This window comes from Peromyscus leucopus, chromosome X (assembly GCF_004664715.2).
Source record: "Peromyscus leucopus breed LL Stock chromosome X, UCI_PerLeu_2.1, whole genome shotgun sequence".
NCBI classification, from domain to species: Eukaryota; Metazoa; Chordata; class Mammalia; order Rodentia; family Cricetidae; genus Peromyscus; species Peromyscus leucopus.
In genome coordinates this window covers 42,984,044-42,996,375 of record NC_051083.1, presented here as the reverse complement: position 1 = coordinate 42,996,375, position 12,332 = coordinate 42,984,044, and positions in this window count along the sequence as shown.

Here is a 12,332-nt window from a genome sequence, read left to right as displayed (position 1 = left end):
ATCACCACACCTCCCCTTTTTTGTCTAATAAAAAATAAAAATGTTGTAACTAATATATAATAATAACGCCACAAAAATATACAAAGTAGGATTTCAGCTGATTATGACATAGCTAATACCTGGAAGAAGCCAAGGGCCTTCCAGAGGTCAAGCTGAGGCTCAAGGAGCCTTGGTGATATTTGGCTTTTGATTAATCAGCCATTTCCTGCTATGAGTTTCTTGTGTGCTATCGTAGCTTTCCCCTTATTTATTGGGCAGCATTTCCCTTCTACTAAAAGAATATTTAGATAACCTGCGCTGAAAAGCTATGCACATCCACAACCCCAGTTCAAGCCTCCCTGTAATTATGATCATTGGCAGCATCTGGCAAGGTCCATCCCCAGATGGGAAAAATGTACCTTATCAGAGATACCTCTGTACTCTCTAAGAACAGACTTAAGCATCCAGACTACCTGTCTGAGAAGGCCTGGTGGATGTGCCAATTAAGCTTAATTTCTTCCTTTCCCAAATCTTACCTCTAATTCCAGATCTCCCTTCAACTATCACCAGAGGCATCTAGCTGTACACAGGTTGCCTAGCGACTGAACACACTTTCCCGTACCCTGCAGAAAAACAGCAGATAGCTTGAACAGGTAAGAGCCACAGGAAAAAAGAAGGCAGTTTTATTTTCTCCCATTGACCTAGCAACTTACAGATTTTTAATATTTTCTACTAATCACGTTTAAGATTATAGTTGAGCACATAAGATCCTTCTTCTTTGATATTACCCAAATTTAGGTTTTATTTAATACATTAGTCACTTTCCTGTTGGGTTGCAAATGATTATTAACAATTACTGCCTCTCTATGTGATTTTATCACCCCTCCATTTGACCCTGGAAGCCTGATGGTAACTGCCCGAGGAAACTTTTACCTGCCTTTTTGACCACACAAGAATTCAAGCCTGGTGACCTTGCTTGACCAGGGGACTACTTTTGCTTTGGTAAAATGGATTCTGGAGAGAGTTAAGAGGACAGAGAGACAGAGAACAAGGAGGGACAAGGAGGATTTTATCCAGAGAGAACTTTTGGATGAGATGGAAGATTAGGAAGAGCCAGATGGGGAAGTACTATTTGGGTAAGAATGAGATGAAAAGGCCCTAGATGAGGCAGCATTAAGATGAGAGAATTAAGACAAAACTTATAGGGAGCAGTAGATAAACAGAGAGAAATCTGGTAAGAACAGAGCTAAGCATGAGAGCAAACTAGAAGCTTGTAGAAAGAGAACTCACACAAAATAATAAAGTATATGGATTAAGGAGTTTTGTGCACATTTATTCATTTCTTTTCATCAAAGATTAGTTATCAGCTAGTTATAGATGCTTCTCAGACCCTGGGAGCGGACTATGGAGGGGCTGAACCCCCATCATCCCTGTTAACTTAATACCTGTTAGTGAGTTTCTTTTCTAAATTTCTTAAAAGGGAATACTGTAACTACAACTATCTTCAGCTCCCTCAGAGAACTGAGAAGGAAATATTATCTAGTAAAACAGGAAGTGCGAACAAGTGACTTCCAAAAAATGTGAGTTATGACAGAAACAGCCAGCTTCTTGGACAGTCACCCAAGGCTTCTCTGCAACATTGGGGCATCATCTTTGGCCTACAGGCTTAGCATAGCTGACAGAATCATTTATGAAGTTGGATGTATGCTCAACCCCACATTCAGTGTGAGTATTCCATGTATCAGATAAACTTGAATTCCTAGAGTTTCATGTCCTGATTCAGGATTTTAAATTATGGAAATTGCTATTGCTTTTGGACTTCAGCTTCTCATTCTTTTTGGCTTGAGGGTGGCTTTGTTTCAGCATTCCATTCTTCTTGGCTTGTTGGTGGTTTCATCTTCTTTATTAAATGCCACTCTACCATTGAGAGGCTAGACTTTGTCAGCCTAGTTACTCCCCCAAGAATAACTGCTCCAGCTACTGTTTCACTGCACACTAGGAGTCATCAGATATCTGCCAGCTCAGCTGACTTTGAAGGAATGGGCACTGTACTTTTTCTGGATTGCAAAGCCACTTCAGTGGTGGTGCCATACTGCGCTAGCCTCAGAGGCCATTTGTTGCCAAAACTGCAACCACACTTATCTCAGCAAGGATTGGTAGTCCTTTGTTTTTTGTCCTGCTTGTCCATTTTGGATAGCATACTATCAGCAGTTGATGCAAGGGCATTTTCTTGCCCAGTGGCTAACTTTTAACACAGTGAAACTAACTACATGTAGAGGTTCTTCAATGCCCATATATTCTCTAAAGTAGATTGGTGCTTCTAAGGCACAGACATGTCTCAGAGTCACAAAAAAGTCTATGTTATTAAAATATTTTAAATGCCATATTCTGTAGATCTCTGAAGGGTTTGGAGATGACCTGTCTATTTAAAATATAACTCTGCTTGACCTTAAAAACATACCTAATATGACTACAAGTTCAATTATAATGAATGACTACTAACTTTCATTTCTTTTCATCCTAAGAGTTGGTAATAATAACTCTCAAAGATTAGCAAATTGCATTACACTGTTAAATGATTTGTGTTGCTGGAGGGCTTCTCTCCAGGTTCCCCAAGCCCTGCAGTCCCACAATCCACGTATAAAATAATCACTCAGATGCTTATATCACTTATAAACTGTATGGCCATGGCAAGCTTCTTGCTAACTATTCTTATATCTTAAATTAACCCATTTTTATAAATCTATACCTTGTTACGTGGCTGGTGGCTTACCAGAGTCTTCACATGCTACTTATCCTGCTGGTGGCTGCAGTGTCTCCTCCTCAGCCTTCCACTTCCCAGAATTCTCCTCTCTCCTTATCCCACTTACTTCCTGCCTGGCCACCTACTTCCTGCCTGGTCACTGGCCATCAGTGTTTTATTTATATAGAATGATATCCACAGCAGATTTGTATAAGTACAATACCTTGAACAAGATTAGAAATCTATGTACATCATTTTCTAACAAATTCAATCTCAAACTGGTATCATATATATAATTTGTATACAATATACAAAAATCCAATCCAATGTGAAGTATTTAAAACTAGTAGTTGCTTTCTAAATGTAGATCCAATAATCTAGCTTTTTATCTTGTTTTATCATATTTATATAAATCAATCTCAATTTTGTAGCAATATATGTAATTTGAATACAACGTATAAAAATTCAATACAATGTAAAATATTTAAAAATAATAATTGCCCTTAAAAAGTAGATTCAATAATCTATCTTTTTTAACTATATCATATATTTTTTTTCTTTTCAGAGTAAAGTCAATAAATCTACCCTTTATTCTATCATTTCTATTTCTTTTTTTTCAGAGTAGATTCAATAATCTACCTCTTATTTATATCAACTTTTTTCTTTTTCTTTTTTTTTCAAACAAAAACCTTAACTCTAATCTCCATTGTTCAGTCTTTCTCCAGATGATTAACAATAACAACTTGTAACCAAGCATTCTAGACAATGACAATTATCCAAAATCCATTGAAAGACCAAAAGCCACCAACCCCACCTCTTGAGAATGCAGGCATTCTGCTGTTTGGGGGTGAAGGCATATTTAGGGGATCCTGAAAAGAAAAATTTGAGTTTTTTGTCAAGCCTGGGAGTGGTAGCTATATTATTTATTGTCCAGTCTCTTCATAAGGTGAGAGTGCAGGTCTTATCTCAAGTCCTTTTTTGGGTAGTCTGTGAGTCTGGATCATCTCGACTAGCTATCTTGAAGTTGTCCTGAGCAGTTTTTGGTCCAAAGCTGATCTGTGGATTGTAGCATGAATCTTAAAAGTTCTTATTAATAAAATCAAACCTGAGGCCAGTTTTTGGGGTCCATGCTGGTAGATCAGAGAGACAGAACAAGCCACAGCTATCTCACCTCGCCGGATCCTCAGCTGTTCTTGTTTCCTCCGACTGGAAGCTTCTGAGTCCTCATCTGGAATGGGTCTCAGCTGAATTACTGCTCAAAAGCCTGAATGCTTAACCAGCCAAAATCTTCTAGTTTCTGGTCCTCATGCCTTATATATCTTTTTGCTTTCTACCACCACTCCCTGGGATTAAAGGCTGGCTTTCTGGGATTAAAGGCGTGTGTCACCATGCTTGGCTATTTCCAATGTGGCCTTGAACTCACAAAGATCCAGAGGGATTTCTATCTCTGGAATGCTAGGATTAAAGGTGTGAGTGCCACCATTTTCTAGCCTTTTTATTTAGTGGCTGTCTGTTCTCTGACCCCAGATAAATTTATTAGAGTACACAATATTTTGGGGAACACAATACCACCACAGTGGATGATGTTTGTCAGCTTACTGGTGTAATTATTGTACATGGGGAGTCGTTATTGTGGGGTGCCATCATTTTTGGAGATTCCAATTTTGCTGTTAGTCATGTTTCCCTGGAGAAAACTGAGATTCAAACACAAAAACCCATACTCCAGCTAAATGAAGCCTTTTTTCTAGAATTAGTTAGTACACTATATGACCATTAATATCATAAGAAAATGTTTAATATATATTAATCAACATATGTTAATCATAAATTTTGATATAAAGTTCATACCTTAAGAAAAGTTTAGCCCGGCAGTAGTGGCACATGCCTTTAATCCCAGCACTCGGGAGGCAGAGCCAGGCAGATCTCTGTGAGTTCAAGGCCAGCCTGGGCTACCATGTGAGTTCCAGGAAAGGTGCAAAGCTACACAGAGAAACCCTGTCTCAAAAAAAAGAAAAGTTTAAAGAATTAAAAGAGAACCAAGGAATTGAGATTAGTGACAATAGAACTGGACATTTAAATTTGGTTTTCTTCTGTCCCATATCAGATGGCTCTTCTAACATGATACAGAGATTTTTCATTTTTCTTTTATCAAACATGTATAGAGAAGAAGAGAGTCATTCTCCAACTCCAAAGCCAGCTTTAATTTTTAATTGAACTGGCACTACATAAAGGCCATTTGTATTAAATGTCTGTAGAGAATCAGTAGGCCAATTTATTCTTTTTCTTGGGATGTTGTGGTTTTTTTTTCTGAATGATTTGTCCTTTTTCTTCAGTTGTCTCATTTGTCCAGTGTTCTTCAGATTCCTTAGCCTTCATTCTCCTGAAAGACAAAAACAAAAATCCTTCTCCAAGCCTAACTTTGGGGAGGTTCCCCTTTGGCAAGTTATATCAGATTAAATGAAAAGCATTTGTTAGTGGTGTAAGTTAGCTTCAATTTGGATGGTCATGCTGGATAATGAACTATCACTTCTAATTAAGAGGTCTCTTGTTCAATAGAACCTTTATCACTTTGATGGCATCCATAGCTTGTCTTCTATAGAAACAAAAGTAAAACTTCATCCCCAATGTAATACATACCCTGGCTTCCATTCTGAGAACAGCACATGCTTAAAATTTATAGGCTGATTTAATTCTGTACTTTTCTTTTATCCACTGCCTCTCTGCAGCTGTTGTTTCTTTATCATTAGCACTGAGAAAATTCAAATTTAATAGAGCATTATGTAATCTATTTCTGGGGGTTTTGTTTATTTTGCACATCGATTGATCTTTCTATAACTGCTTGGCCTATAGGATTATGTGATATACCTGTAATAATAAGCAAAACATGTTTCACTTTACCAGAGACCTATGCGTGAGCATTGTCAGTTTTAATTTGTGCAAGTATACTGATGATGGCCATAACTTAGCAAATGTGTGATTACTGCATCAGCTTTTTCAGAATTCAGAGCAGATGCCCATTGAAATCCTGAATAAGTATCAATAGTTTAGTCTACATATTTCAATTTTCCAAATTTTTTTTTTTCACTTATAAACTGTATGGCTGTGGCAGGCTTCTTGCTATCTGTTCTTTTATCTTAAATTAACCCATTTTTATAAATCTATACCTTGTCACGTGGCTGGTGGCTTACCAGAGTCTTTACATGCTGCTTGTCCTGGTGGTGGCTGCAGTGTCTCCCCCCTCAGCCTTCCGCTTCCCAGAATTCTCCTCTCTCCTTGTCCCACCTACTTCCTGCCTGGCCACCTACTTCCTGCCTGGTCACTGGCCATCAGTGTTTTATTTATATAGAGCAATATCCCCAGCACTTCCCCTTTTTTCTTTTTTTTAAAAAGGAAGGTTTTAACTTTAACATGGTAAAATTACATATAACAAAACAATTACCGAGGAAGAATTATAGTTACAATATTAAAGAAGATGTCCTATCTATCTTATATTTGTGAGTTTAAGGTTTTATATCTAACTTATCTTTATCATAACTGAGGAAATTACTACTATCTAGTTTTCAACCACATCAAAGACCTGAGAAGGAACATAATGGTATCTGAGAAATGGTAGATGGATGCAAGCAACTTTCGGGAATCTTGCAAGAGTAGACCAAGACAGCTGGCAGCCTGTACAGTCACCTAATGTTTCTCAGCATTGTTGGTGCATTTAAATTGGCAACAGGCCTAGAGTATCTGACAGACCATTTTTAGTAGCAGGAATTCTGAGAGACCATCTTACCCTGTCTTGGCAGAGTACAGTGGTCACTTTCCTTGTGTCCCGCTTGTCCAGAAAGGACAGCATTATATTTGTACTGTCAGCCATCAAGGCAAGGGCAGTTCTTTGCCCAGTAGGCCATTTTGTGCCAAAAAGACAAACTTCCAATTGGAAATGTCTTAGAAGCCCAACATTCTCTCAGGATCAATTGGTGCAGCCAGGAGCAATTGTGTCTCATGTCAACAGAATTTTAAGTTATTTAAATGCCATATTCTCTAGGTCTATGAAGTGTTTGAAGATTACCTATCTATCTGAAATATATCTATGTATACCTAGAAGAATTAACTAACATGGCTACAGATATGTTTATCATAGATGACTAATTATTAATCTATTTTTTAATTATCCATTACAATTTTAAATGAGTTACATAAACATAATACCTCAAACAAGAATAGAAATATTTATATACAGTATAACAAAATTAACTTCAAGTTTGTATCAATAAACTAAAATTTATACCAATGTAAAACATTTTAAACATAAACTAATATATATACCAATGTAAAATATTTTAAACAAGTTGTTCTTTAAAAGTAGGTTCATTAATCTACCCTTTTATCTTATCATCTCCATATCCTCCTATATATCTATATCATATCCCCTTTTCTTTTTTAGAAAGAGATCACATTAATAATCAACCTGTTTTAAATAAAAATATTGGTTTTTCTCTGTCCCACACCAGAGGGCTCTTCTGATTTGGGACACAAGAATCTCTTAACCATTTTTTTTAAAGCAATATGTCTGGGTTTAGAGGGGAGTGAGCCAATTCCACCTCTAAAGCCAGCTTGGTATATTTGGGAATTTGGGCACAGCATCTCTTACTACTTCCTGCTGGAGGGCGGCGCTGTATCTTATGGGAACGCAAAGAAAATTTTAGGCATATGGGGTAGTCCGTGAGGCTGTATTGTGTGAATAAGTTGCCTTGAAACCACTCTGGATGTTGGATCATCTGGGCATTGGTGTCATCGGAGACCTTTCAGGGGGTCTTGGCTGGTGAAACCTGATGTATCTTAATCTGGAACAAATCCACAGCCTCTGGCTTTCTGTGGAAACAAAAGCAGAACCTCTTTTCCAAAGCAACATATCCTTAAATCCAAATTTTAAAGTCAAGGTACCTTTAAAATATACATTTTGGCATAACTCAACAGCTTTTGTAATCAAATGTTTTTCTTCAGTTACGAATATCAAAGACAACATAATCCAGAATCTCTGTGTGGTAGCCATCTTTATGTGGCTTATTTTTTATATTACCTTGAGCCTATTGCTTTAAACTGCACCATTCTAAGACTGAAAAGGCGCTGTGGGTGCTGGCTCTGCCCACTTCAGCTTCCCAACATGGTGGTGGGATGTTTTCCACCAGCTCTTGGAGTCATCAAGTCTCAGAAATAGTGGGTCTAAGCTTTTATCAAAGCAGTGTGTAGCCCAGAAACCTCTTTTTTTAAAAAAAATACTAGTAAAGACTAAATCTACCACACAGCTTAATGTGCCGCTGGCAGACGCCTCATTTCCGCCATCTGCCGGTCAAACGCACATGCCAGGAACCCGCCAGTGTTCAAACCTATGTTTTGAGGCATCTAGCTGCTCGTATGAGACAAGAAGCAGGAACCTGGTTTTGGGTCTGTTTAGAATTGGTTATTAAATATTCTCAGGTTTAAGGTGGAAACTCGAGCCGTTGGGCGCCATTTGTTGCTGGAGGGCTTCTCTCCAGGTTCCCCAAGCCTGCAGACCCACAATCTACTTATAAAATAATCACTCAGACGCTTACATCACTTATAAACTGTATGGCTGTAGCAGGCTTCTTGCTAACTGTTCTTTTATCTTAAATTAACCCATTTTTATAAATCTATACCTTGCCACATGGCTAGTGGCTTACCAGAGTCTTTACGTGCTGCTTGTCCTGGTGGTGGCTGCAGTGTCTCCCCAAAATTCTTTTTTTAATGTATTTATTTTTTATTAAGAGATTTTCTATTCACTTTACATACCAAACAAAATTCCCCTGTCCTCTCTCCTCCAGTCCCCCAGCATTCCCCCCAACCCACCCCCATTCCCACCTCCTCTATGGTAAGTTCTCCCATGGGGAGTCAGGAGAGCCTGGTACATTCAGTTGAGGCAGGTACAAGTACTTCCTACCTGCACCAAGGCTGCACAAAGTGGCTCACCATAGGCACTAGGCTCCAAAGAGCCAGCTTATGCACTAGAGACAGGTCCTGCTCCCACTGTCAGGGGGCTCCCTAAACATTTCAAGCTAAACAGCTGTTTCACTTATCCAGAGGGTCTAGTCCAATACCATGGGGGTTCCTCAGCTATTGGTCCACAGTTCATGTGTTTCCACAAGTTTGGCTAGTTGTGTCTGTACTTTCTCCAATCAAACATGCTGTCGATGTCTCTTACTCATAGAATCCCTCCTCTCTCTCATTGATTGGACTCCTGGAGCTCTGCCTGTGACCCAGACATGGATTTCTGCATCTGTTTCTTTCAGTCACTGGATGATGGTTCTATGATGACAGCTAAGGTATTCAACCATCAGATCACCTGAGTAGGCCAGTAGTCTATGGTAGAGTCATCCTTGTGGATTCCTGGGAAGCTCCCTAACACTCTGCTTCTCTCTATTCCCATGCTGTCCCCATTTATCATGGTATTTCTTTCCTTGATCTCCCACCCTGTTCCTATTCCAGCTCAAACTTCCCATTCCTCTAAGCTCCCATCCCCCATCCCTTGCCCTTCATTACTCCCCTTCACCCCCAGTTTGCGCATGTAGATCTCATTCACTTCTCCATTGTTAGGTAATCCATATGCCCTTCCTAGTGACTTCCTTACTAGCTAGGCTCCCTGGAGTTGCGGGCTGCAGCCTACTTACCTTTGCTTTATATCTAGTATTAACTTATGAGTGAGTATATACCATGTTTGTCCTTCTGAGTCTGAGTTACCCCACTCAGGATATTTTCTAGTTTTATCCATTTGCCTGCAAACCTCATGATGTCATTGTTTTTCTCTACTGAGTAGTACTCCATTGTGTTTATGTACCACATTTTATTTATTCATTTCTCAGTTGAGGGCATCTAGGATGTTTCCAGTATCTGGCTATTACAAATAATGCTGTCATGAATATAGCTGAGCATATGTCCTTGTGGTATGATTGCACATTCCTTGGGTATAAGTCAAAGAGTGGGATAGCTGGGTCTTGAGGAAGATTGAATCCCAGTTTTCTGAGAAACTGCCATACTGATTTTCAAGGTGGCTATACAATTTTGCATTCACACCAACAGTGTGAGAGTGTTCTTGCTCCATATCCTCTCCAACATAAGCTGTCTTCTATGTTTTTGATGTTAGCCATTCTGACAGGTGTAAGATGGTATCTCATAGTTGTTTTGGTTTGCATTTCCCTGATGACTAAGAATGTTGAGCTATTCCTAAAATATCTTTTGGCCATGTGAGATTCTTCTGTTGAGAATTCTCCTATGGAGATATTTTATTTGTACTGAAATGTGATTTTATTTGTATGTTAATAAATAAAGTTGCCTGGGGGTCAGAACTAATAGCAAGCCAAAGCAGAACCTGGGTGGTGGTAGCACGTGCCTTTAATCCCAGAACTTGTGAGGCAGAGCTAGGCAGATCTCTGTGTGTTCAAGAATACAGCAGAGCATGGAGACACATGCCTTTAATCTCAGTACCAACCATAGAAGACCTGGAGCCCTGTACAGGCAGGCAGTGATGAGGAGGTCATGTGGTTGGGTTTACAACCAATGAGAACACAGAACAGAAAGTCAATAAAAAGGACAGACACACAGGAAGTAGGCCTCTGGCTGAGAGAAGGACAGCAGTGACAGGAAGTGTAAGGAGGTTTTTAGTCTCAGCTCTTGGCTATTGCTCTAACCTCTTGGCTTTTAACTCTGTATTTGTCTCTGTGTTTCTTATTTAACAAGATGGTTACATCTACATTTGATGCCCATGTGGTAAGAATTCATTAAAAACCACTTGGCTTGGCTTGGCAGCAGGTCCACTTTCCTGCAGCAGTGGGCCCAGCTCCCTAGCTCTGGCCTAGCTCGGCCTAAGCCCCAGACATGACTGACCATAGCTACAAGTGAATACCCACAGCTGGAGCTACTTGCTTAAAGCTGGTGCTATGAACAAATCAGGCCTGCCCTGCTGGAGCTACTGCTAATCACTGTAGCTACATGAAACTGTGAATAGAGCTGCTTTTGGCTGAAATGCCAATGCATGTGGTCAGAGCTTAAGGAAGCCAGAAACCAGGCTCAACTCAGCTCAAGTGGGAACACGTAGCTGGATTTAAGCTTTTAGCCAGAACTTGTGGCTACACTTTCTTGCTTGTTTGCTTTCTCTCTCTCTCTCTCTCTCTCTCTCTCTCTCTCTCTCTCTCTCTCTCTCTCTGGATTCACACCTTGGATGCAAGGTAGCTGTTTTGAAAAGAGAAATTTTTTTCCACATTAAAAAAATGGGTTTTATGTGTACATTGGAAGAAAATTGGGGTTTGTTTGATAACATTTTAGGCAGTCTGAAAATGGAACAACTATATGAGAAGATTAGTGTTCATGGAATTATGCACAGTATTACTTTTTTATCCTTATTTTACTATTTAAAAAGATAGTCAATTAAAGTGCCAGGATAAAAGTTTTAGAAAAACTTGTTAAACCTGTTAAAATGAATTATAGAGAGATTCAGATTCAGACAGAAGATATCAACAATGAAATCATTTCAGGATTGGATTATAATGTTACAGAAAGAAAGCCTGTTTTCACACAATCACCCTTAATTTTTATCCAGTAACCATATAGTAGCTACCTAGTCAAGTGATTGCACAAAATATTTGTACTCCAAATGAAATGTTAGATTTATGAAGGTTTAAGGAGGCAATAGTATCTTATGCCATGCATTTCCCATATTAAAGTAAATGTTAAACTCCTGATCAACTTATAATAAGATTATACCACAGGAATGGCAAGAGCTGGTAAATGCTGTTCTGGAACTCAGGGCACAGCTGCAGTGGAAAATGTGGTTCAAACAGGAAGCAAAAAAACATAGAAAAACAATGGAGGGATAAAGGTATGAAAATCTTCCAGGATCAGCTTGTTGGAGAAGGCCAATATGCTGCAATACAAACACAATGTTTATATGATATCCAAACCCTAGTTCTATATCAAATGGCAGCCTTGAATGAATGGGACAGAGTTGAGGAACCAGGAAAGAAAACTGAGTCATTTACAAAGGTTATACAGGGCCCAAAAGAATCTTTCACAGACTTGTTACAAAGACTGACTTTAGCAGTAAAGAGAATGGTCCTGAATTCAGAAGCTAGTCAGATAATAATTGAATCTTTGGCTTTTGAAAATGGGAATGCAGCATGCAAGAGAATAATCAGGCCATTAAGGGCAAGATCTGCACCCTTGGAAAACTGGATTAGAGAAACGTTTAATAATGAGGCTCATGACCATGATTATATGTGGATAGGAGAAGCAATTTTAAGAGGTTTGAGGAATTTCAGATATTTTGGATGTGGAAAGCAAGGACATTTGAAAAGGGACTGTAAACAGGGAATTCCTAGAAACAATGTTTCTTCAAGGAACAATGGCAGCAGAATGCCCCTTCCTTCTGCAGTATGCAGAAGGTGTGGTAAGGGAAAACACTGGATCAATGAATCTAGATCAACAAAAGACAGGCAAGGTAATACTTTACCTCAGTCTTTGGGAAACTCCCAGAGGGTCCTCAGGCAGGCCCCCATAGTTAATCCAGTTCAGACCTTTCCTGCAGTCATAGAGGAAACCCCTACTCAGT